This window comes from Phalacrocorax carbo, chromosome 15 (genome assembly GCF_963921805.1).
Source record: "Phalacrocorax carbo chromosome 15, bPhaCar2.1, whole genome shotgun sequence".
Classification (NCBI taxonomy): Eukaryota; Metazoa; Chordata; class Aves; order Suliformes; family Phalacrocoracidae; genus Phalacrocorax; species Phalacrocorax carbo.
This window is the reverse complement of record NC_087527.1, coordinates 9,057,292-9,083,255: the sequence shown is the minus strand read 5'-3', so window position 1 is coordinate 9,083,255 and position 25,964 is coordinate 9,057,292. Positions and strand designations below refer to the sequence as shown.

General features: G+C 49.4%; 1 protein-coding gene across 8 annotated transcripts in view; it reads left to right on the top strand.

The window, feature by feature from the left end:
• The window catches only part of CUX2 (cut like homeobox 2), a 68,543-nt gene that overhangs the window by 971 nt on the left and 41,608 nt on the right, over window positions 1-25,964 (top strand). Inside the window, exon 1 of one of the 8 annotated variants that reach the window (XM_064466065.1) lies at window positions 350-833. The exons of the other annotated variants lie outside the window; for them this stretch is intronic. The gene's annotated coding sequence lies outside the window, so the exon portion shown is untranslated. Of the gene's footprint in view, window positions 1-349; window positions 834-25,964 lie in introns of those variants that run through there. 8 annotated transcript variants of the gene reach the window in all.

The following is a 25,964-nucleotide window of genomic DNA, read 5'->3' as shown; positions in this document are numbered from 1 at the left end:
GGCGGCCGCGGGGCTGGCGGCGGGCGGAGGAGGGGGGGGGGGGGGGGACCCGGGCGGCCGCCCCCAGCCCTCCCTCTCTCCCCCACCCCCGCTCCCTCCCTCCCTCCGCCCGCCCTTCCCCATCGATAGGTATCAGAAATTGATCCCCGCCGCCGCCGCTCTTTGTTCGGCGCCGCCCGGGAGCATGGAGCAGCGCTAGCGGCAATGGAGCCGCGCCGCCCCGGCCCCCGCCCCGCCGCCCCCGAGGTGACAGCGGGGCCGGGGGGCGGCCGCCGCTCCGCCCCGGCGGCAGGGGAGGGGGGGAGGGAGGGAGGGAGAGGAGGGAAGTTGCGCGGGATGAAGTTGCGGGGAGCGCGGCCCCCCGTGCCGCTCCGCCAAGTTTCTTGCGGTTCCCGCCCGCGGAGCGGAGCCGCAGGTGCCCGCGGGCTGCAAAGTGTCCCCGGTGTCGCGTGTGCGGTGTCCCCCCCCGCCCCCGGTAGCGGCTCTGTCGCCGCATCCCCCGCTCGTCTCGGGAGCCGGGCGCCGGGCGGGCAGAGGCGCTGTATGGAGCCGATGGATGCGCGGTAGCCCCGGGGATGGCGGAGCGGGGCTGCCCGGAGCCCCGCCGCGCTCCCATTGTTATTCAGGGCCGGGGGTTTGCGGTGCCGGGGCTCGGTCAGCCCTGAATGTCAGGGAAGGCGGCCGGCTGGGGTCCTGCGAGCCGGCTCGGGCGAGGGCTGGGTGCCGCCGCTCGGGACTTGTGATGGATGCGGCGGGAGAGAGATCCTTTGTGGCTCTGGGCAGGTCACGGATGCCGTATCCCGCCGTAGTGCCCTCGGTCTGTCAAATTAACGGTAAGTCCTTTGTTAATGTGTACGAGGGAAGGTTTGTCAGGGGATGCTGACAGTTTGTGACCTTAAATAGGCACCTATGTAGCGGGGAGGCGGATAATTAAAACAATAGCTCTCCCAACATAATGGGATGAAACCCAACCTGGATCTACTACAAAAGCCGAAACGCTCATTTACATGGATATTAAAGGGGTTTATCCCTTTAGGATATTATGGAGTTTAAAATGCAGCATGCTTCATAGGGGAGTAAACAAATTGAAATGCGATTTATGGGGCTTCGGTACTGTATCAACAGTTCCAGCATTTAATACATTTTGGCTTTTAAGCAGATTATGTGCTACATCTGTGATACGCAACCCTAAAAGTAATGCAGGTACCGCGGCCGGTCGGCTTGCCATGACTGCTCATTTATGGCGTTGTGGTCGGAAAGGGATTACGGGTCTAAGCGCTTCGGATACAAAAGCATTCCTCGGTACATCATGCTAATGACTTTTCCTGGGTGCACGCAGACCTTTATTTAAAGAAAAATATTGGCAGCTACTTCTTCCATGGGTTTGTTGGGGGGGGACTTTGCCGGAGGGAGAGGTGGGCTGGGAGGTGGGCAGCTCTCCTTCCCTGCTGTTCTGCTTGACCGGGTGGCCGTGGCTGGGTACGGAGCTGGAGAGGGAGCAGTGGGGATTGACTTCTGTCCAGGCAGCAATTCTGCTGCCTTGCCAGGATCACGGTGGGAAAGGTGACCTTGTGCCAGCTTGGCCTAATGCCCTCTACTTTAAAAAAAAAAAAATAAATAAACAAAAAGAAAGAAGGGAAACAATCCATATATTATTCTTCCAAGAGCTTTTTCCTTTTTTTTTTTTTTTCTTCTTTTTTAATGCATGTGTCTGAGCAGCTCTGCTGGCCTGGGGCTGGCCAGGAACGGCAGAGTTTGAGCAACCCTGATGAATGGTGGGCATATGTAAAACATGTAGATAATGTGCTACTCGGCAGCACTTTGATCGAAACAGCGTTGAGCCTTTTTACAGCAAATAGTCTCGGAAATGAGAAGAGATAAAATTCTATCAAAGATAATACCAGACATATTTCACTGGGTTATGAGATTGGTTTATTGTGTACATTACTAATGCAGTATTTTTTTACAGCTTTCTTGTGTATAAATCTCATAGCAGGACTCATACCTTTATGGGTTTTTTGTGTTTTAATTTCTTCTCAGTTTATTATGTTCTGGTAAGCGTTGTATGGATTACACGCTCTGTGTGCCGGATGCCGTTTTAATCTAACCCGTTCTGTGTTAAAACGGCAAAAAATGGGAAGAGTTGAGCTGCTGATTTGGGATAATAAATACAGCCGCGAGTGAGGGGAGAGAGACCGATTATAGCCATCTTTTATAAATGTCTTCACATCTCATTATGCAGATGAGCTCTGGCTATACAGCTCCAGTGTTTGGTTCATCAAATAAAATGCTCTTCATCTTATTTCCCCGTAATGCAAATGCTCTCCGCGTGCCGGAGCGGAGTTGGGCAGAAACTTTGGCGGCGGCTCTGCCGGATGGCGGTGTGCCGGGAGCCTCAGAGCGCCGTGTGGTTGATGGAATGTTTTTGCTGCTCAAAGTTTAGGGGAGAAAAAAAAAAAACTGTGGATGTGATTAAAATATTATAACCTTATGATATTCTGAAGTGCATAAATTTTGCATATCAGCTACAGAGGGAGTTTAGACATCCATTAAATGATATGACAGCTTGACTTATCTAAATGTGCTATCATTTAACAATGTGTCAAAATTCTTCTTTATATAGACGACAGCAGTAAATAAGCTATCAGTCCTCTTGGCTGAAGCTTAATTCCTGGAGCTTGGACTAATAAACTTAACTGCACTCTTGTGGAGTAGCCTGTGGGCAGGATAACCTCGTGGGGGAGGCCAAGGTGCTTTTGGGGCTGTGAACAGGGGGAACCTCACCTCTGCAAATTCCCCAGGTCCCATGTGTTTTTTAGGACTCTTATGGAGAGAGTGGTGGTACCTTCCAGTTCCCTCCAGCACCCAACACTGTCGTTCCCACCCCTGCTTTGCAGAGGTGGAGGGTGGGATGGAGCCTATGGTTGCTGTGCCCAAGGGGGGGAGCCCAAGGGGGCTCTAGGTACCCCCGTCTTGGAAGGAATTTGTCTTTCCAAGTTATAATCTCAGGGTTTAAGGAAGTGCAGCCCACGCTCAGGCTGGCTGGGGAGCACTGTGGGCTTGTGAACATGGTTTGTGCTTTCCAGTGGCTCCAGCTGTGCGTTGTGGTGTGGGGGAGTGCGGGCTGTTTACAGCGTCCCGGGTAAACAGTATGAATTTAGGAGCAGTGGCACTGATGAAGCCTGGTTCTCTGCAGATGTCTGTCTCGTGATTGGCTTATCTGTTGTCTGATAGTTGTGTGCTCCTCTTGAGAGGTTCCCAATGACCAGGATGTTCATGATTGTGCTCTTCATGTGGGTTCTCCGCTGTCTTCTATTGCGGCTGTGCTTTGTGGACTGTCTCTTGGCAGGGACACAAGTGACGTTTCTTTCCTTCACCAGGTGCCCTATTTCCTTACAGATCTAGGGCTATGGCAGCTATAAATGCTTGTCCCTTCCATGTGCCACCAAGGAGGTTCAGCTGAACTGACTACCAAAGCGTAGCTGGTGCTCCATCATGGCCCGTTAAAACCTTGGCGACTGGGGGCCTTGTGTGTCTCTGGATGTCACCATCACTGACCACTTTGTGGTGTCCCCTTCCTCCACACCTCCACAGCAGCTCCCTCCTTCGGACAGGCTGAGGTGCAGCATCCATCCTGCATCCCATTCTTCTCCCCCAGATTCTTCATTAGAAGCAAATAATTGATATTTCTAATATTTCCCATTTATATGTGAAGGGAAGAATGAGACAGGCCATGTTCCTGGTCTCACCAGGTGTTGGGTTTGTTTTGTGCATCAGCAGAAAGTTGGACCGTGAAGTTCCTGAAGCAGAACGTGGTGGGTTCCCCCCCCCCCCCCCGTGGCTGAATAATTGAGATGCTGCCAGACAAGAAGAGAGCTGCAGAAAATGAGAGTTTATCTTTAGCTCCGCAGCTCTCACTTTAGAAACTGGTGACCCCAATTCCAGCCCGAAGAGTGACTTCTTCTCTAATTAATAAATCCATTAATTAATTGTGTGCGTGCTGCAGCCCATTAGAGATGTACGCGCTGGCCTCCTGATCCAGTTTAGTGGATTGTCTCTGTGGCCTTGGGGGTGTGTGGGGGAAATGGGGATTGTGACCAAGAGGTGAATAGGGGACAGGGATGGAAATATAATTTGATTTTGTGGGATCAGGGGGAAGGATATCAGCCCTGCCACCCCCTGGTGGGTTATCCAGCCTGGAGATGGGCATGGGGACAGAGAGCAGAATGCTTGGGGTTGCTGTGCCCACCAAAATGGGGGACACCATGGAGGGGGGTTCATGGGGTGGAGGCACCTGCCTGCTGTCCCCAACTTGGGCCAGCATGGGCCGTGGAGGAGCATCTTGCATTGATGCCCTGTATGGCTTGATGGCAAGAGGGGAGCCATTTCATTGGGGTCCCCAGGCTGCATCGTCATCTGCTGCTGCCTCACAGGCAGCGAGTTTGGCAGGGCTTTTTTGTTGCAGGTGGAGCTGAATGTTAAAATGTTTGGTGATCCGAATTATTATTTATGACCAGATTAAGCAAACGGTACACTCCCAGCCTGTGAGTCCTTTAGGAGGTACTTGCTTAACTAGATAACCTCAGTGGAGCATGCAGAACTCGCTATTCATCTCCCTCCATATGTTGGCACAGGAGCTGCTCCCTTCAGTTAATTTTTCTTGCTGTCTGCAGAGACTTCAAATAAAAATGCAGGCATAATTGTTGTGCGTGCCAGTCCCATAGCTACTGTTTCCTCTGCTGAACAGAAAGTTAACTGTTGGCAAAAGAAGCACCATCTTTAAATGCAGAAGGTTTTGCTTTTCTATGGATTTGGGGGCTGGAGTGGCCCGTCTGCTCCCTGATTTTTCCCTCCTATTTTTGATGATTGGAGAAAAGCAGTGTATTTGGCTTCCCAGGGGTGGCTGTGTGTCCTGTGGGATGACAGTGACGCTGCTGCCCTCCTCCCTTGGGTGCTGGTGCAATCACAGTGCCGTACATCCCCGGCTGTGGGAATTCCCACGTCTTGAATTTCAGGGAATTATCCTGGGATCTGCCAACACAACATGGCAAATTGAAAATGCAGGGCCATTGTTTGCAGGGATGGAGGGTGATGGAGAGCTGCAGCATCCTGCTCCTACAACAGCCTGCCTTGAAATGAAATTAATTCAGGGTTCAAAAGTGACAGTGTGTGCTCCTCGTTGCCAGACCTCAAGATAAAAACCACACTGCTGCTCACTCCCTGTATTAATGGTGTAGCAGATTCCCTCTCAGATTGGAAAAGGCACTTTAGAGGCATCCATTCCCCCCAAAAAGGCAGCGTGAAGTTTCTCAGAACATTTTGTACCATCCGCTCCTATTAACAAAAGATGTAATTCCCCAACTTGGGAGATAATAAGCAGGTATTGACTTCTGCTGGGGTCATTATCAAGATTTATTCAGTCAATATGGCTTCTTGGGTCAATAAATCTTGAGGTTGATAAAGGAGGAATATATACTTGCAGACTTTATTAAAAAGTTTTCCCCTTCGTAACACTTTCTTGTGCATGTTGCATTAGGATCTATGACTGAGTTTCTTTTAATTACCTTTTTTTTTTTTTTTTGTGGTGCGCATTTTCCTGCAGCTTTTGGTGTGTCTTGCCGAGGCAGCAAAAGCTGGGAAGGAGGATTCAGCCCTGTGCTGGGTCTGGCTTGCTTGGGAGCTCTGCCTTGCTAAGATCCCTCTCTCCTGGCTTGGCTTTAGCAGTGAGATGGGGGCTCGGGGTGGGGTGGGGGGGCGGGGGTAGGGTTTGTGGACATCTTGCCCCAGCATCTTGCAGCTCAGCAGGTGGGGAGGATGGGGCTGAGTTTGAGCATTGGGTTTTTCTGATGGAGAGTTAAAGCTCAGGATTCCTGTTCCCAGCCCACTGTCAAATAACGGGATTGTGTTCCCTTCCCCATCGCAGGCTGAGAAATCTCTGCAATTTGGGATGGAGTAAAATGCCTCTGGCGCTGAGTCAGACTCTGTCCCAGCACCCACTTACTTCCTTAGGCAATGGTTTTGTGCCTCAGTTTCCTTGAGGTACAAGGGATGGAGTATTCTTCCAAACCAGCATTTCGGAGCAAATTGTCCCAAAAAGGGGCCTGGCAGCATTGTGGTGGTTGTGCCCATGCCCTGGGTACGTGGCTGTGCATTTGTCCATCGTCTCCTGCAGAGAAAAGGGCCCTTGCACGCAACCCCGTCCACAGTTTTGGTTGCCCATGCGCAGTTTCAGTTGCCCACGCACAGGATCTCAGCGGGCATCTTTGCAAAGAGGTCCAGCATGTATCAGCGCAATGAGGAACTAGCTCTTGAAGCCAGCAAGATGCCAGCCACAGGGGGTCATCAGTAAAATCTAACCAAAAGGCTTAGATAGCCTGGAAAGCTGAAGTGCTTGTTATTTACCGCAGTGCTTGTTAATGAGCAGGGCGCAGCAGCATCCGCCCCTTCCCAGGCCAGCACTGCCGCATCCCGGCTTGGGTTTGGGGTGGTGGGGGAGCCCCGGACAAGGGGGGCAATAACTGCTCACCCTGGGCTTGCAGGCAGGAACCCTGTCAGAAGGACAGTGTGTGATGACGGGCTGCTTCAACTTCATCTGTGTATTTAATATGATTTATTTTGGCTGTGTCTGCCAAAGAGCTGCTTTGCAGTGTCACTACCATTGGTGTTTTTTCTTTTAAGTTGAGCTTTGCGATTTCATGCAGCTGAACATGCCAACAACTCCTTCCAAAATGGTTTCAGTGCTTTTTTTTTTTATACGGCCTTGCTGTGTAATTATTTTTTTGACTACTTTGGTGTAGCACTTAATGATTTCCCCAAAGCTGCAACAGGACCCCAGAGTATTGATTTAGCTGCAGTTTAAGCGACTCGCCGCTAACGCGTGGCTGTTTTAATATTAATTGCTTGGCATGTGCGTGCTAGCTAGTTCTTCTGCAACACAGATTTCTAAAAAAGTAAATAACCAATTTGAACCCCGTGTAAATATTCCTCTGGTGGGAGCTGTGCTGTGCGTCAGCCGCTCTGAGCATGCTACCGTTGCCTTTGGTAACGCTTCTGCAGTTTTACACCGAAGTCAGGACCTTGGGCATCCTTTGTTTTCTTCCTTCGGGATAACATAATAAAGTATTACCTGATGCTGGCAGTGGGTCTTGTAATGTGCGGTGTAAGCACAGCCGCTCATCGGCGCCGGAGACGGTGTGTTATTGCTTTAGCCTGGCTGCAGAGGACATTTATTCTTTATTAATCATGCCGACGGGGAGAGCTGCCTTCGTCTGCGGCTCTCGGAGCGGTTTGCAAACATTGCTTCATCCGTGGGAGCTGGATAATTATTACCCCTCTCGTCCCCCTGGCTTCTCGGTGGAGGGGGGAGCGGTGCGCTCTCCCCCTGCGGCAACACAGTTTGAGGGAGCAGCCTTGCTAAAATCCCCACCGTCATGCCCATATGTGATGTGGCAGTGTGTGGCGGCTGGGACAGGGTGATGGGGAGGACAGTGCCCTCCAGGAGGAAGGCTCTTGGGGACCCCCACACTGCAGCTCCCTGTACCCCCAAGGACAGCGGCTTACCACCCTCCCTGCTGGGGCAGAGAATTGTGCTGGGTCCTATGAGGTCCCCTTGGCACCACCTTTGGGGCCTGACTTCAGCACCCGAGTTGCCAGCGGAGGCTCCTCCGTGGGGTCTCTCCCATGTGAGCATTTGCTCATGGCACATTCATCGCACTGGAGCGGGATGCCCTGGCCGTGCCGCTCTGGTTCCTTCCCTCTGGCACTGGTGATGGGCTGCACTCTGCTGATCCCAACCACCTCCTAACGCCCCCAGCCCCAGCCCTGGCAGAGCTGAGGGCTGGCGCGGGCCAGCGGGGGCCTGGGGCCGGTGGGACCCAGCCCAGGGCACGGCTCCAGTACCTGTTCCAGCATCCAGGATGGCGGCAGCTATCCAGGGCCAGCAGCTTTGCCTGCTCCGTTCTCCACTTGGCGCATGCTGCAGAGGTAGTGTCTCCTGTCAATGCACTTTTCTTTCAAATAAAAGCAGCTAATTAACATTATTCTTTAATTATTGCCTTTATCAACAAGGGGTCTGGTTTATACCAGCAGGATAGTTGCTTTCCCTTCCACTACCCAAGCGAATGCTTCAATTCCTGTTGCTTTTGAAATGAATTTGATGTCATCTGCCCATTGTCACTTAATGGGGACACTTGGGTAATGATTGCGCGCTCCAGCCCTGTTAGCAGCACTGCGAGCGTGTAATTTAGCCCCTTAGGCAACGGTACTTTTGAAATCTCTGGATAGTTTTGAACTCTCTGTTCTTAATTAAATATGCAATTTTTCACGGTAACCAGGTTAATTCTTTTGTGTTGTGTTGTAATACTGTTAGGAATTTTCATAGTTCTTATTAAACATTATTCAGGCATTGTGAATTCCATAATTAAAAAAAATGAAAAGAACAAAGCTTGATTCACTTCTTTCTTTTCCCTGGTTAATTTATCAAATGAATTTTGCAAATTTTTCTTTTTCTCCCCAGACGGCGTGCCAAGTGTTTTAAAGGGGAAGGATTTAATTGCTCTGTAGGGATTGGTTGGTTATGAAGGATTTGGCTGTTTGATTAGTAAACCCTATTGGGAATGGTTTAATGCTCCATGATCTTAAAAATTGTCTGATTGTTAGGCTCTCCAAGGATGTTTTCTCTTTTCCTTATGTACGGCAACAGCTTCACACAAGTGTGATTATTAGATAGCAAGGAGGGAGCGGAGGGGTAGATGGCCGGTGCTGGGTGAGCCTGCCTGCCCCGACAGTGCCGAGGGAGCTGCTGCAGCCCCTGGAGTGGCGATGATGGTGGCGAGACAAACCAGTGGTTGTTTACTTGCATCCCTGCAGATCATGGGAATGGATCGCTGCCTGTTCCAGGATGGGGCTGCTCCCAGGCCAGATGCTATGGTCAGTTTCCCTTTCAACACCTGTTCCCCAATATCTACCTTGTAATAAATGAAATTATATAGAATATCTTAATTACCAAGAGGCAAGACCCTGCTGTGTTCTCCATGTCTCAATCGCTCTGGTATCCCACTGGGCGGTATCCCTGTGAGGAAGCTAAAGTGCATGGGGAGGTCTCGCTGGGGGCATCCATGCAGCCCTGGAGCTGGGTGGGCAGGAGTGCGCACGAGGAGAGATGCAGGGCGCAGCCTGCTGGGGGTTCAATCCAGGTACCCAGAGTGGGCGGGGGGCGGGTCATAGAGCCCCAGTCCAGGAATTATGTGGGCAATCAGCCTGCTCCAACTGGGATGTCCTAGGGATGTCCAGCAAGAAGCTTTTAATGAGGGAGCCTTAAAAAGGGGGAAAAACAACACAAAAATGTTCTGCTTGTTTTTTTTACTGGTGGGGATGGTACCCATTGCTCAGTTGCTGCTGCTTTTTTTTATTTCTCCCACTCCTGTGTAAGAGGGGGCTGTGCCCTGCCCTCAAACCCTTAGCCCCAATGTCCTCAACGGAGATTTGAATCCAAAATTGATGGAGGTGATGCCTGTGCACCGACACTGGGGCTCTAGGGATGGGCTGTGACTTCAGCCACTTCGGTGTGTGGGGAGAGCACAGCTCTCCAAAATCCCTGCTGGGAAAAGCCTGGGCTTCGCTTTCAGGGTGGCTGAGGAGCATCCCTGCAGTTGCTGCTGCTGCCAATGGCTCTATGGGTTGTTTTTAAAGTACTGTTGGACTTAATATAGTAAAAAAACCAGTCAATATCTGGTGTTTCTCATTGTACCTTGCCCATTGGGGTTCCCTGGGTCCTCCTGAGCTTGTGGGGTAGAAGGATGGTGATGGGATCAGTATTAAATAACTGGAAAGCTCTGGAGCAGTGCTGGCACCCAGTGGGTTTTTTGTTGGGGGGGTGGGAGGGGTTTTGCCTCCCATCTGTTGCGTGGAGCATCCCAGGGGAATGCTGCTCTCTGGGAGATGGCAGCCCAGCCAGGAGCAATAGTGGCTTGTCTGAAGGGGGTCCCCAGGGGTTATCTGGGCTTTAAGGAGAAGTCAGAGTCATTAAACATTACAATTTAAGAGAAGAGCTGTTATTATCTTTGAGCTTGGTTTACGTGGCGCCAATTTTTCCCCATTCTGGTTCAAGCTGCTTATGCCAGGTGGATCAACCACTGGAGAAGTGCTGTCTGCGGCTGGGGCAGCACCCAAGTAGCATGGAGTTGAAAATAAAATGTTCAGCAGTGTTGGGCAGGGGTCTTTGCCCTGAAAAGCATCAAAACCTGCACTTAAAACTGCTGCTTCCCCACCCCACCCTCCCCACCCCAAAACTTGCAGAAAGACATGGATTTGAGGCTTGGGGAGCCAAGTGATGCTGCTGTGGCTCAGCTGCTGGTGATCCTGGCTTGCTCCAAGTGCTGGCAGCAGTGCAGGGTTGGAGCCCGGGGTGAGGCTGGGACTCGTCCATGTCCTGGGTGCTTTTGGGTGAACGGGGGTTTTTGGGGAGGCGCAAGCCAGTGGTACGCAGGCACCCAGGCTCAGCGCTGGGGCCTGACAGAGCTGAGCCTGGCCTGCACCAGTCAGGTGCCCCCTTGGCACGGTGTGACTGTGGAGAAACGTCACCAGCCCATAAAGCAATATCCAAGAGGTACCCTGCAGGGTCATACCCAACCTCAGCATCAACCCGTGGCGATGTTCCCATCATCGTGTTGACCAGCGTGGGTGAGGAATGCAAGCACGGCTTCAAAATAATTACTAAAATTTTTTTTAAATCCTAATTGCTCCCCCAGTTTCCCTGTTCCTCCATGGCTGATCTGGCAGTGCTGGGCTGCAGCTAAAGCAGGGATGCAAACCATTTGCTCTATGAATTTTGCTTAATGGTGGCAACCTGGGGCTTGAGCAGAGACCAGCTACGCCCACAGGGCTGCCTGGGCTCTGCTGCACTGCTGGCATGGGGCTGTGCCTCCAGTGCCATGCTGAATCCAGAAAGCCATTTATAAAACAAAACAAATCCCCCACCCCAAAAAAAAAAAAAAAAGAAAAAAAAGGACTAGACATTTGCAAGGCGAAGCCGAGCAGATGCTGGTAATGTATTCCCAGGCATGACACAGAGTGGCAGTGTGTCGTGAACCGTGTCTCTGGGGACCCCTGGGTCTGTGATATTGGCTTTAACCCCCACTGGCTCCGGTCGGGGTGTAAATTCATCAGGCTTATGAGTATTGCTCTTGGACTACTGAATAATTTACAGTTGCAGAGCCCAGCCAGGTTCAGGTCATCGGGGTTCATGGGTTAATAACAGGTTTGGTTTTTGTTGTCAGCAGCTGCCTTGATAACATATGAAAGAATCCTATTCTGTTGATTAGATTTTGAAATGGATCAATTTTTAATCAGCAGAACATCTGACTCACTCAATAAGAGTAGCGTGGCGGAGACAGGACGAGGGTCTCGTTATTTACAGGATTGTTTGTTTTTACTAATACGCAAATCCTTGCCAGGGCTGGAGCCTGCCCCCGCCTTCCCCCACCCTGGCTCCTCCAAAATAAATCGTCGGGATTATCTGCAGCTTTGCACCAGGTATTTGATTCATCTACTGATTCGGTAGGAAATCCATGGTGCTGTTTAAGAGCTCCGAGGGCATGCTGAAGCTTTGATTTAGCTATCTGTTGCTATCGATGGAAAAACATTTACTTACCAATATCCAAATCTAATATGTAAAAGCACTTTGGGGTACTTGGCTCACCCCTTCCTGAGCATCTCTGTGGGGAGTTCCCCCCCTCAAGGGCCACCAAGAAGCACCTTCAAGGTGAGCTTGTGGTTGCTGGGAGAGCAAGGGACAAACCCTAGTGGGATGCAAAAAGGTCCTGGCCAAATTCCTGGGGGCAAGCAAAGTTTCTGAGGGATTAACTTTGATTTCATCATTAATACTAAAAGAGCTGGATTCCCATTAAAAGTTAAATACTGAGTGGAGAGCTGAGCAGGTGCTTTTTTTAAAAAAATTTTTCTTTTTTTGTCACTTGGGGCACAAAAAGCATCCCAAACTTGATATATTGCACTGCATCTTGATAACTGCATGCATTTCTTTTTGTAAAGACACGCATAAAATACGTCTTTTTTTTTCCAAAGTGGAATCCGCTGGGTCAAAATTTTGGCTTGAAGCAAGCGATAACAACCGCAATAACGGGACTCCCTGAAAATGAAACTCTATTCTTTAATAAAAGAAAAGGTAAAGGTCTCGTAAATATAACTTTGGGAAGAGTGTCACTAGAGTACAGATGACTGCGGTTGCTGCATGGGCACTGGTGGCTGGCTGGGGACGATCCGTTGCTGGCAGATATTGATATAGATAAGAACTAGGTTGTGATGGTAATTTGCATGGTTTTGCCCTGGGTGCTTTGGGATTTTACTTTTAAAACTTGTGCCTTCTGGCAGTCTCCTTAACTTAAATAAATATTTTCCCTCTTGCCATGGATCAATTAAGATCATGGCTGTATGGAGGCTTGCTCCTGGCAGGTTTTTTTCTCCATTTTTTTCTTGAAAGAGTTGGCTCTTATTTAAAATTGGGTGTATATATGAATTTTTCTACATCTTTTTTTTGTTTGTTGTTGATTTGATGAGGTAATGATTTATGCACCAGGAAAAGTGTGCTGAAGCCTCTGGCCAGCAATGGGCATGCCAGCAGCGGGATGTGTGCGTGGGGATGAGCTCCCTGGCCCTGCTGCGTGCTGTAACCGATTCCAGCCCGCGTGGGCACCCACGTCCCCTGTGTTTGCTGGCCTTTGGCCACAACCAGCCAGGCTGCAGCGTCTCCTTCAGGGCTTTGCAGTGCCCGGTGTTATTACAGTACCAGAAGCCCAAGGGCTCATTTCTATAATCTGGAAATAATGCTGCAGGTAATAGGTGTTTGCTAATAGCCACAGCAATAGCTTATGGGCTTTCGCGCCTGTCGGCGGGCATGGGCGGCATATCAGTTTCTGCTAAAAACATTAGCAACATCAGAAGGTTAAATATGCATATTATATCATCCCTGGCGGTTTTATTTTCAGGAGAGCAATAGGTGTCTCAAGTTCACGACTTCAAATTAAGTTTATTTTAGTGATGGAAAGTGTGCTCTTCTGAGCATCTGCTGGTTATTTTCTGAGGTGAGTTGAAAGAAAAACATTTTTGCAAAGAGTAGAAGGGTAACTGACCTGTTTTTAATTTAATAACAGGTCCTTAGAAAGCATCGACGGAGGTGATCAGTCTTTAGCATCTGGTGTTGGGCAATGGACCAGTTTTTGCTTGAGAAAGGCAGCGGCTCCTCTGGTAACTTATTAACTCTTAGAATTGCCCTTGTGTTTAGCAACTGAATAAATGAATCGCTGATGGGTCCCTGGGTTTTAGCGTCACTGCTCCAGACAGGATTGACCCAAAACTGCACCGGGGCTGGTTCTGCTGCCCCCACAGGTGTAGCATGGTGGGAGCTGGTCCTGTGCTGGGTGTTGGGTCCTGTGCACCCGTGCTCCTGGTGGCAGCAAACTGCACTGGTGGGGTTGGAGATGGTGCTTTGCTGCTTCATTTGCGACTGAAGGGCATGCGAGGGTGTTGCTCCTTTGCAGCTCAGGGTTCATTTTGGGTGTATGAATTTGTACTCACAACAGTCCTAAGGCTGGTGGGTACAACCCCGTATGTTGCTTGAAAGCTGAGCTGGTTTGATCTGGAGTTACTGAGACCAGCACATAGCCCTGTCCTTTTTCCTTGATTTTTAAGCTGTTTAGCATGGTATGAAGCTCCAGTAACTTTGGTCACCACAGGGTATTTGGGTTCGTTATGTCTTGCTATGGGGACATGTGGATTGCCTTTTGGCAGCAGTCCTCCTTACCCATCCCCTGCTCTCTTATTGAAGACCTCCCCCTTCCTACCAGGATGCATAACCTGGGCCTGGAAGGGTTTTTGATTTGGTCTTTTTTTAGGCAAATAATTAAATGGTAACAGAGCCCAGCATCTCTTTATTTAAAGAGCAGATGGGGCATCCTGAGTCTTAGCACAGTCTTGGCTCCGACAGCGCCAGCAAGTCCTGGAGCCTGCGTTTGGATGTGCCCCCCAAGGACCGCGTTATTGTGCAGGCAGCAGCCCCGTGGGATGCTGCTCGGCGGCAGCGCCGGCTCTGCCACTCAAAACGGCAAGGGCATCATTAGGTAGAGGTGAGCCGAGATGCTTTTTCTGCCCCTCCCTTCCCATCCTGCGGCTGAATCCCGGCGAGCTACTTCAAAAAGCGCTTTTGGGCCCCGATTGGTCATAATTCTTTCCTGTGGTCTGAGTTGGCAAAATCTGGCACGCTGTGGTTGCCGTGGGCTCCGCCGGGTGCTGGATGCCTCTCCCTGCACCCTGCCTCTGCGAGCAGCTTGTGAGCGATCCGAGGAGCTGAAGCTTTTACAGTTATAACCAGCGTGGGGTTTTTTGGTGGCAAATACTTTATAATGGATAATCCCAGTCTGCTACTTTAAAAAGCTATAAAAGAAAATAGCGCAAGCGCTGGATGCTGAGCTTGCCCGAAGCTGGTTGCTCCCACCTTACATCGTCAATGTGAAGCTGCAGCGATGCATTTGTGGCTGCAGACACCATCGTAGGGGGTCCAGATCAATCACCAGCAAAATCCCCGTCTTCCTCATTTTGTCTCTAACCAGCACCACCATCTAGCAACTGTGTTGTTTACCTCCCACACTGATTTCTCATTGAAATGCCCTATTTTTATTTTTTTCTTAAGCAGCTACAATTGATAATTTAGCTCTGGATAAAGCAACCTTAGAGCTTTTTATTTCTCAGAGGCCAAACATTGATGTTGTGTGAAATGGGAGCTTTGAGGAGGCTTTGTATGGAACTTAGCTTCCTGAAAAATTTATTTACTGCGACTGTGATCTGCAGGAGCGAATTGATGTTTATCTATAGTAGTTCTTGCCAGAAAAAAAAAATGCATAACTGCACTTTCTTGGGAAGCCTTGAAAGGCCTTTTAAATAAGTGTCTAATAGTAGGCTCTCAATAGCAAACAGCCAGCTTGATAGCTGTATACAGTATATTATTAACTATAAGCAGGCTTAATCTTTTTCTCATGTTTTAGAGAATGCTTTATAACCTTGTGGCCAAAGAATTCATGATCGTCAGGTATTTGAAGCTAAGCAAAATTATACCGGCTGTTACTGCTGGGAGATCGATACTGCCGGGAAGCGTGTGCGGCCGCGAGCTCCTGCTCGCAGCCCGTGTCCTGGCTTCGGCAGCTCCCAGGCAGTCCTGGCTGCGGAGCTTGGATTTAGGCGATGTGTGATCTCCAGAGAAGGGTGCTTGCGGGGCGGGGGTGGGATTTATTTATTCGTTCTCTTTTGCAATTGTTATGTGGGAGCCAGCAGTCCCGGCATTGCGCTGGAGTCGTGCGCAGGTCCCAGCTTGGCAATGCAACTGCGTCAGAGGGCAAGATTTGGCCCTGGTGGGATGGAGCTGGCTCACCTGCATCTTTCTTCTGTGGCACAAAAATAGCAGAAGTTTTCTATCTGGCAGCGTTTGCCCCAAGACGAGGGTGCTGAAGTCCCTGGTGAGCCTCCAACCACCGCCTTTGCTTGCGGTTGGGGGCCTTTGCTTTCGCCAGGGTGATCTCAGTCACGTGCTTTAGTGCCTTCATTTGCAGTTGTGTTTTTCTGCTTTTCCTGCCCATGCTGTATTGGATCCTGGGAGCTCTGGCCAGGAGTCAGGGAATCGATAGATGGTTAAGGTGATAAGTGGCTTTGCTAAAAACCAATTTTGCAAGAGGAGTTTGCAAAGAGGTTAGCAGAGAGGATCTGCATCTGCTCCCCAAATGGCTCGCTCCGGCCAGGAGCTCTCCTCCAACCTGAATTAACTCAGGAAGCGTCCTCAGCGCGGGTTGCAGCTGCTCTTCTCCTGCTTCTGTAAATCCATGTGGATCCTATGGGAGGGTGAGCCCAAGGAATAAGTCTCCTTGCTCCAAAGAGGGTATCTGGGGGGAAAATCAGACACGTGGATGTGCCTGAAGGCAATATAAAATTAAACAGGCAGAATTTGCTCAGCTGATAGCTTCCAGCCAGTCTTGGAGACGGCAGCTCCGCCAGCATTACGGTGGCGGTATTTACATAGGGATGAAGTGTTCCCATACGGCTCCTCCAGCACGGCCAGGTCTAAGCAGGATTTTCTCTAATCGCCACAGCTGGCTGCTGCTTCCAACTCTATTTTTCCTTGAACAAACATATTCATTGCACCCACCATTGAGAAGATACTGTGGCCGCTTAGGGGTGTGATCCCTGCTTTTGGCAGTGCCAAAAAGTGCTTTTGATGGTGCCACGCAGGGACACCGTGTTGTCACCTGGCATCAAGCACAAGTGTCCCTCAGTCTAGTGTTACCATGTAGACCCTGACCATGTGTTGCTGCAAGAGGGGGATTTGGGAGGAATGGGCCGAAATAGGGAGCAGCACACCTCGGGTGTTTCACCAAAGCAGTCCAAAGTTTTGACCACCAACTGCTGCTATGTGGTAGGAGGAGATGAAGCTGATGGCAACTAAGATCCTCCTTTCTAACTAAATTTTGCAACTAATTTCTGTCCCTTCCAAACGCAAAAGCACTCTGTGCATGTGATGAGTCTCTTTAGACATGATACAACTTGCTGCCATCTCCTTTGCTGTATCCAAGGTGTCCCAGCTCCCTCTTGGGGCTTTGCTGATCAGGTCCTGGTTTCATAGGTGGCTCCTTGTCTTTGTGGAAGTCCCTGAGCCGTGCCTGCTCCTTGGGGCTGCCTGGTTGGGGCATTTTTGGTGGTACCCCACAGAAGTTAGCCTGGGCTGTGGTTCATCAGGCTGGTGATTTATTCGAGGGCATTGTAATGTTCCTCTGGTTCATCCCATCCCTTGCGCATCCTTGTCTCCGCTGCACTTGGGCTACGAGGTGATGAAGGTGTGGGCTTTCCCACCTACACGTCTTATTTTCTGTGGCCAGACAGATGGTTGTTTTTAGGTTTTCTGGCATTTCTCAGGCTTGACTCATCTTTTCCCACCTACAAGGCCAGGGATATCCCCCAAACTCCTGCCCAAAGCTGGGGCGCTGGGACTGACAGCAGGATGAGCCACAGCAGCATCCCCCTCCCCTCAGGCAGCGGTTCTTTATTCTCTCTGTTTTCCCATTTATCAAGTGGAATTTCCCTTTGGCTGGTGACCCCCAGAAGCACCATCGTGGGATGCTCATGCATTGCTGTTGGGCTTTGCTTTTGTGCCGTTATTTATTACTACATCGCCTCATTATACATCCACATTTCTCATGCTCCGCATCAGAAGCTGCCTCTGCGGCTGAAACCACCTTATTATTTTATTTTTTTAATCATCGTGGGGAAGCTGTTTCTGGATGCTGATTGATGGAAACATCTTATCTCCTCTAGTCAAAGTGTCTCTGCTTTGCGTGGTAATGAAATAGTTTGACACTTTGACATGAGTGTCAAACACTTCCCTGACGATGCAAACAGTGGAGACTTTGATCTAGGTGCAAACTGGTTTCATTACAACAAACAGACCCCCCCTTTCATCCAGAAAAGAAGATAAGGGGTTTCAATCAGTGCTAACTACCAGCTGCTCTTAATGATTTTAAAAGTAAAAATAAGAAAAAAAAAAAAATAATAGAACAGTTAAGCTATTATGTCATGTTATAAACTGGCCCTAGTGCTGTAGAGTGAAATAAAGTAGGCGAAATACCAACAGTATGAATGATAAATGTGAGAGAATCCTCCTAGAATAAAACAACAGAAATCTCCTCTTTTGGGGAATTCACATTTCCCCCCCCCCCCCCCCCCCCCAGTATTTCAAGCAAGAACACTCTTCAGAAATGCCTTTTTTGGAGCAAATGCATCTTGTTTTTCATAAAAGTGGCATTTTCAGTGAAAAAGAACCACTTCTACTATTAGCTTTCTTTTTAATCTCCCCCGTGATTTTCTCCCAGCCAAGTCTGGAGATATATCCAGTCCTGGTGGGAGGGTTGGAGGGAGGAATCCTGAACATACCCCAAGCTAACAAAATTCTGCTTGATCATGAGATTTTCTTCTTCAATAGACAATTTCAAGTAGAAATGGGTAACATTCCTCCCTGGTGTAACTATGTCGGCGTTAGGCTGTGCTGTGCCTGGATTTGGCCTGAGTGTGTCCAATTAAACGCAGCGGCACCTTTTTTTCTATTTTGAGTATCGGGTTTGTGCACAAATGCCCTATGAGCAGCTGAAGAGAATTTATGTGACATATGGAAATGATTAGGTTACAGCAAATCCTGAGGTTTACATGAAGGTTTTCTCTTCACTCTCCGCTGTACGGACACAAGCAGCGTCAGACCAGATACTGCATTCAGTCTTCTCACTTCAGGAGTTCCGCTTTTAACCGTTTCCTTAGAAATCTTTTCCCTCTGAACATCTTGAACTAGATAATTGTTGTAGGTCACTTCCAACTGAACCATCCCGTATGCTATATCCTGCTGTGATGCCTGGCGCTGGTGGCCCCGGCGCTGGTGGCCCCAGCGCTGGGTTTGTTCCCCTCCCTGCTCAGCCCTTGGGCATTGCCCCCTTTAGTTGTCTCTGCGCAGAGCCACGGGGCAAGGAAGCATGGAGGTGGTCACACATGAGCAGAAGCACTTAATTTAGTGCCTCCTTAATTAGCGCAGCAATTCCTGCTCCTTGCCCTCGTCCTTGCCCTCTCCATGCCGGGGCCTGGAGCACAGCAAAATCCTCCCCGGGAGATGCTGTATTCAGAAATGACAGGGGATTTGGGGCTTAATTTTAGCCAGAGCATGTGGCTCGTTTGTCAGATGTTTCTCAAGCCAAGTTGCGGTGTCTTTGTTATAGTTGAAGAAAGGAAAAAAAAAAAAATCCCCGAAAAACTAGAGAGATGATGTGGTTTAGATGGTATCTCTCCACAGACGGAGTTATGGAATTTAATACAAGGAAGCTTTTGCGAGTTGCCCGATCGGCGTCGGAGCACGGAGAGCCTGCATTTGAGATTAAAACTCACATTTCATTTTTATACACTGTGCTTAATCCAATAATGATTCCGTGTTGCAAACGGCAATAATATCTTTCAGCATAGTTAATCAGAAGAGACTTAATGCTGTCACTATTTATTAACCTTTGTTGAAAAGCAAGAAGTTTCCTTACTAATCTGTGATTGTTGCTCTTGTCAGGCTCTATCAAGTGCAAACCAGATTTGGCAATCATTACAGCGGGGACGATGCTGCTGCGTTCTCTGCTGTGTGCTGCATCCGACCCCTGTGTAGGGACGTGGTCCCACATGGTGCCGGGGGAGCGGTTTGGGTGCCAGGAGTGGCCAGCATGGCTGGTCCCCTGTCTCCTGTCCCCATACCTGCAGCTCCCAGATGGGTTACAGCCTCATCTGCTCCTCCAGCCACACGGATCCTGGTGCTGGGGTAAAGAGGCAGCTTTACCCCTCTCTGGGTTAATTTTTGGTTGTCTGGCCCATGTTACTGCATCCAGGTCCCCCTTGGGGGCCATTAGAGGCAGCAGGCTCCCAGTGTGGGAAGATGCTTTCCTGGCTGGGTAGCACTGGGGCAGCAGTGTCAGCTTCTGATGGTTTGCAGGAGGTTAAGTGGCTTCCAGCGGCTTCCTCAAAAGCTCAGGGGATCCCCCCCACCCTGTTGCCTGCATCCATGCCGGGGGGAAGAGGGTGTCACTGGGCAGACTGAGGGGTTAAGGGGGTTTTGCAAGGATGCAGTGGCAGGGGCTGAGCCAAGGCACGTGGGGGTGGCTTGTCCCTTGCATCTGAAAAGGCATCCCTTGCATCTGAGCATCGCCTCAGTCCCCAGCAGAGGCAGGCAGGAGGCTGCAGGCAGCATTGCCCTTGAAATCATGGCCCTGTGTCAGCATTTCCCAGGACGGTGGCTCGTGTGGCTTTGCAATGTCAGCCAAGATGTGGGTTTTGGGGAGCAGTGGAGGGTGCGTGGTTTTTTTGAAGCTCCATGGTGATAAAAGGTCAGTGCATGAAGGAATTTCAGCCTTCGATATTCTCCCGTTTGTCTCCTGTTGCAGGGAGGCCAGTGCTAGAATTGGCTTGTAGGAGCACCTGGAATTAATGAGCCAGCTTGGTGCCGTACAGAAATCGATGCTTCCTGCATTAATTGCACTGTGTTCGAGCTTCGGCTTTTTATTCTGAGTTATGTAGTTACAGGGAGAGATGTCTCTCTCCAGCACTGCCCTTGGGCCCGGGGGGAAAGGATCCTTCTCCCTGCATCCATCCTGCCTGGGTGTAGGTGGCACGGCCCACATCACTGCCAGCTGTGGGATGGGATGCCTGGCACTGGCCAGAGTGGAAAAACCAAAAACTACAACAAAAATAAACGCCAAGTCTCTGCTACCTGCCCTGTAATTGGCCAAAGGAAGAGACTGCTGGTGGTGGTCAGGCTGGGTGTACATCTCAAGGTGGAAAAGCCACAGGCACCCAGCTCCAGTTTGCAACGGGAGGTGGACAGGCAGGACCTGGGGAGGTTTCTATAGAAGGCCAGTGTCTCCTTGCAAGTGGGTTTGCAGCAGCTTTTGCATTTATTTGCAAATTATTTATAGTTTCTGTAACTAAGCATCCATGTGGACGGAGAGCAAAGTCCCCCAGAGCCTCAGGGTTCAGGAGCTGTTTTGGAAGAGCAGGCGTTGTGGTTATTTCTTATTTTTAGTGTGGATTAGCATCAAGCACTATTCTGATCTCAGCTTGGGCACTCAAACAGGTGCAGTTATTTTACATACAGCCATGAAGAATGCCACTTTGCTAATATTGTTAAAGCCTAAACATGGTATTTATATTTTTAGCAAATTGTTCTTCATGGTTTTGATTTACATGCAATGTAGTCCTTGCATGAATAACTACCATAAATCTGGAAGCATTTATCATCCAAAATAGCTGTGAACTCGGTCAAATCCTTTATTTGTTAGATACGATTAAGGAGTTTAAACTGCAAGGTAGAGAGTAAAATGTAAACTGTATTTTTTGTGACCAGCTCAGAGTTTCTGCCAGCCAGCCCATTGATCTGTGATAAGAGGTAAGGGTTAAGATAATTTGGCGAAATGAAATAGTAGGGAATAAATTACAATAAATGGGATCTTTGATCTGGCCTGTCGATATTGGGGATGGTGCCTGCCTCTGCCTTCCCTGCCTAGCAGGAGAAATTAACTTTTGAACTCAGTGGCTCCAATCTTATTCTCCTGACTTTCATCCTTCATGCTGATGCGCAGCGGGGATGGGCACTTATTTGTTATCCTATTGATACCGAGCCCAGGAAAGCCGGGCTTTGTGGACCCAGGACTTACAGAAATAGTCTAAATCTTGTTCGGTATTTGTGAAACAGTGATCATATTAAAAAAACCCAACTCCCAAGCCCTCGCTGGTGCTGTATGCCAGACATGGAGGGCTGGAGTTCGGAGGGCAGGAGGGTTTCTAAATTTAGCCATTTAAAAGAAGATTATGGACTATCCACTTGGGACTTTTAAAAAGGCTTTCACAATAACTCTTGAAAGCCTGATGCCTTTAATCCTGAACTTTAATTTAAAATAAAGAAATCTTTTCAACTCACTTCTTTCCCCTCCTCCATCCCACTATTCCAGACTTAAGGTTCTTTCCAACTTGCTTACAGAGCAAAGATATGCTAAGCTTTTTTAATTTCTCATGAAGATATTTATTTTCTTAATAGAAAGAAAATCAAGTCAACACTTGAGAAGGGCACACAGCAGTTTACCGCAATAGGAGGAATTAATCAGTCCATAAAGTTCAAAATGTACAAAGAGGGAAGAAAAAAAAAAACCCCGACTGATCAAACATGAGGCTCTTCTCTGAGATGCGAAGATAAAAGCCTTTTCGTCCGCGAGCTTCTCCACTACTGGCAGCCAGTGGGGTCAAGGTTTTTTTTTTTGTTATGGAAAGCTCGAGATAATTAATGTTGTTGAAAGAGGACCGTTGGGTTGGCGTCTAGCAGGCTAGCCCCCAAGTCTGGCATCTTGTGAAGCAGCAGCGAGGCGGGGGGGGGAAAGTTCCCCACCAAGGGAACTGCCAATTTAGCAGAGCAATAAATAATATTGAGAGATAAAAAAGAGCATTTAAAAAGGAATGTGGTGCTGCTGTTGCTGGTTGAGCCTCCGTTCCCTGGCTCAGCATCGTGTATGGGTGTTTGTGAGGACTACACTGGTTTGGGATCTTGGAACAGGCTTCCTAGAGAGGTGGTCGATGCCCCAAGCTTGGCAGTGTTTAAGAGGTATTTGGACAGTGCCCTTAGTAATTTGCTTTAACTTTTGATCAGCCCTGAAGTGGTTAGGCATTTGGACCAGATGATCATTGTAGGTCCCTCCCAACTGAAAATATTCTATTCTAGTCTAGAATCCACCCGGCATTACTCCTCTAGATGCCTTTGCAGGGCCAAATACCTGCACGCTCTGCGTGGATACTGAGAATTATCAGACGGGACTATGTAGACCTGCTTGCTTGATCTCTCTTGTCTCCTAGAGCTCGTTTGGATGTGTCCTGTTACGGTGTTCGTGTTAAATCTGCCTGCACTAATAATCGATAGACATATGGTCACCCAGGCTGTTTATGTATCTCTTCTATCAAAGCCCTGACAACAGGAGATCAAGATGCGAGCAGGCAGGCTCATACATTGAATGCTATTTAAAAAGTGGAATGAATTAATTAGCACCATTAATGACTGGGGAGAGACTTTAGGAAGCTTCAGCTGATGGTTTGGAGCCTCGGGCATGAGACAAACCGAGTAGGTGGTATCTTATGGTACTTTGTCGATGATGTTTCAGCTGATGTCTGGGTTACAGTGGTCCACAGTCTTCATCCACGTCCTTTCAGCTGGTGGTTGTGAGACTGACCAAAATTTGTAGGGTGTGATGAGTCCCTGCAGATCTGACATGCTAGGAACGAGGGCATTTAGATATATCTCCTCCCCAGTCCCTTGGGTCCTGCATTAGCAAACATCCCTCCAACACCTCTGGCCGAGCATCCTCATGGGATGATGCATGACCGATGGGCTGTGACGGTCCCCAAATGTCCCACCAGCGCACCGGGGCTGCATTGGCATCATTACAGCAGAGCAGTCGCAGACAGATTTGCCCCGTATGGCTGTTTGCTCCAGATTGTGTTAATTATGATTATTTTTTAATTGCATTGGGGGTATTTCTGTTCTTTCCTAGCCCCCATCGAAGGAGCCGAGACAGTACAGCTGATCGTCCCATCCTCTGCTGCCTTTTTTTCTATTCCAGTTATTTATTATGCAGCATAACCAGAATTGCTCTCAGACAGGACTTGTCAGCTATAAAAGACACTGGCAAATTTTATTAGTTGACAGAAGGGTTTTGGTTTTTTTCCTCCTGAAAATATTAAAAAGTCATTTTAGTTTAGAAACCTAATTTTAATTTAGTTAGGTTTTAATTTAATTTAGTTTTTAAATTCATTTTCTGGCAGAACTCAATTTTTCAAGTGTAATTTGATGCCGTCAGTGGCTATAATGTTTAATGTCCTACCTATAAATTGTGAGGATGGCTTTGAGATGATTTACAGGATTCAAGGGGATAAAGCTGTCTCCTGGCCCTGCATGTGGGAGAGGCTGGAGAGAAAATGGTTTTATTGTGGCAGCCGCAGCGGCCGGTGCTGTTACCTAAGGAAAGATGAGGAAAAACCTTAATTTTCCTCCTGGCTCAGTGCTGGCTGGGGATGGATGGGGTCTATGCTGGGTGGGAATGCTCCAGGGATATTCCTGGATGTTTGTGCTCTGCCTGTCCCTGTGCTGGGGTGAGAGGGAACCCCAACAGAGGCAAAGGGGATTTGAGATGGCAGCTTTACCCTAGAAATCCATCCCCTTTCCAAAAAGTGAGCCGAGCCCTTTCTGGGTGCAGAAAGCAGGCAACAGCTGACTGCTCAGGGGGTTGAAGTCAGGGCAGACCCTTGGAAAATACAGTGTAACTGTGTAAAATACCGTTCCAATTTCATCCATCTAAGCATTGCATCTAATTACTGGATTAGATAAGTCTTCAGACCATGTATTGAACATTATAAATGGGGATAAGATTATTCTGGTAATGGCTTAATAAAACAGGGGAGGTAGTTGAGGCTGTCTGTGTACAGCTTTGGGCCTGGGCCAGATCAATTTGGCAGAGGAGGAGAAACCCCCCGGCGCTTTGGAGTGCATGGCCACAGGGAGGGGTTGATTTTCTTGGTTTTGGCTTCTGAGCCGCAGTGGTTGGCTCCTTCTGTTACCCGGGGGACGTGCCGTCCCCTAGGGAATTCTTGCCTAGTGGAATACGTCTAACTTTTCGGAAAGAAACAGCCAAGCTGTGTGTTCATGGGTGGGAAGGGAGCATCTGGGGCGGCTCCCAGGGTAGGGTTTGGGGAGCCCGCCAGCAGCTGTGCCTGCCCAGGCATCACCGGCAGGGCAGGTGGGTCAGGGCTGTGGGTCAGTGCAGCCGTATCTCATCTTGTAACCAACTTCGGTGCAGTTGGAGTTTCACCCTGGTGGGACCTGAGATGTGTTTTGGCTTCCAGACTTGGTGCTAAGGGAGCAGACGTGATCCTGGCTCGTGCTGCAGATGCTGCTCACAGCTTCAAACCCACCATGGGCTGTGGAAACTCATGGAAGTTCCAGGGTCCTCCCAGAGAGGAGGACCAGAGAGGAGGTCAGTGGGAAGCAGAGGAGGGGTCTGTGTTGGCTGTTCAGACCCTAAATCCATTAGCTCATTCCAAGTGTGCATTTCTCTAAACATACAAGCCCTTGCCCTGCAGATGTGTGCTCTGAGGTCGCTGTGCTGGGCAAGGGCCTCCATCCTGGAGGATGCAGATGGAAGGAAAAAACTCATCCACATGAGAGAGGTGCAGCCTTGGACCAGAGGGATGCTGGGACCTCCATCCTTGGAGGTCTTCAGAGCTGACCAGGACATGACCCCACGTAGCAGGTCGGGCTGGAGCCCTCCAGCCATCTCTCCTGACTGGCACTTGTGCAGAGCAGGACGCGCTGCCAGCTCCCCAGCTGTCAGAGCACCACGGGCTGGTTGTGCATCCAGCCAGCAAGTTCCGTGGCCTTTCAACCCCTCCAGCCCACACCATGTGCCATCGGGCAGGGACCCCTGTCCCTCCATTCCTGGCTTCCTGCATGGCTGAGGCTTGTCCTCAGTGTCCATCCCCCTCAGTGATGTGGATTCCTTAGGTTAATTTTAACCCAATTATTGGAGATGTGCTTTAAGAGATATTCTGAAAACTTTCATGAAAATGGGCTGCTAGGCTGCCAAAGAAAAAACACCTTAAACGATTGTCCTCCATGGAGAAAGGTGGTGTGAGCCCAGGCATCATATTAGACACTGGAGAATGCACATGGGAGCTGTCTGCCATTAGCTGGGCTGTTCCACCATCCTCCCATGCCACCATCCTCCCATGCCACCCTCCTCCAGTGCCACCATCCCCTACGGCTTCTCCTGGTGTCACCACACTGACCTGGGGCTCCTGCATGGTCCAGATTTTGCATGGAGGGGTCTCACCACATGAACGCCCCCCATGTTCTATCCCAAGGCTGACATGCTGGCACCAAAGGTGAAATCCCAGTGCCCTGCCAGGTGCCCGTCTCTCCCGGTGAGATGCCATCGCTGCCTGGCGTCCCCTGGGTTGTCATGGTTACTGACGCATGGGACCCCAGAGACCTGTCTGGGAATTAATGGCAGCCCGGGATAAAGGATTCCTGTCTCGGCTGAGTTGATGGATTACATTGATGTGCCATTTGTCATACCGTAATTGTTCTGGCAAATGTAATACCCACTAGTATAAACATTGTGCTGCTTTGCTAATAAAACTGGAAATAGGAAGAGAAAGGATGATGCAGTGTTATGGTCAGTTAAAGAGACACCGCCTCCGCTCCCTGCCGGCACTGGGGGCTTCTGCCTGGAAACCTGCCCTGTCCTGCCCTCTTCATCCATGCAAAACTGGCAAAGTGAGCGGCGAGATCCTCATGGGATGTGTGT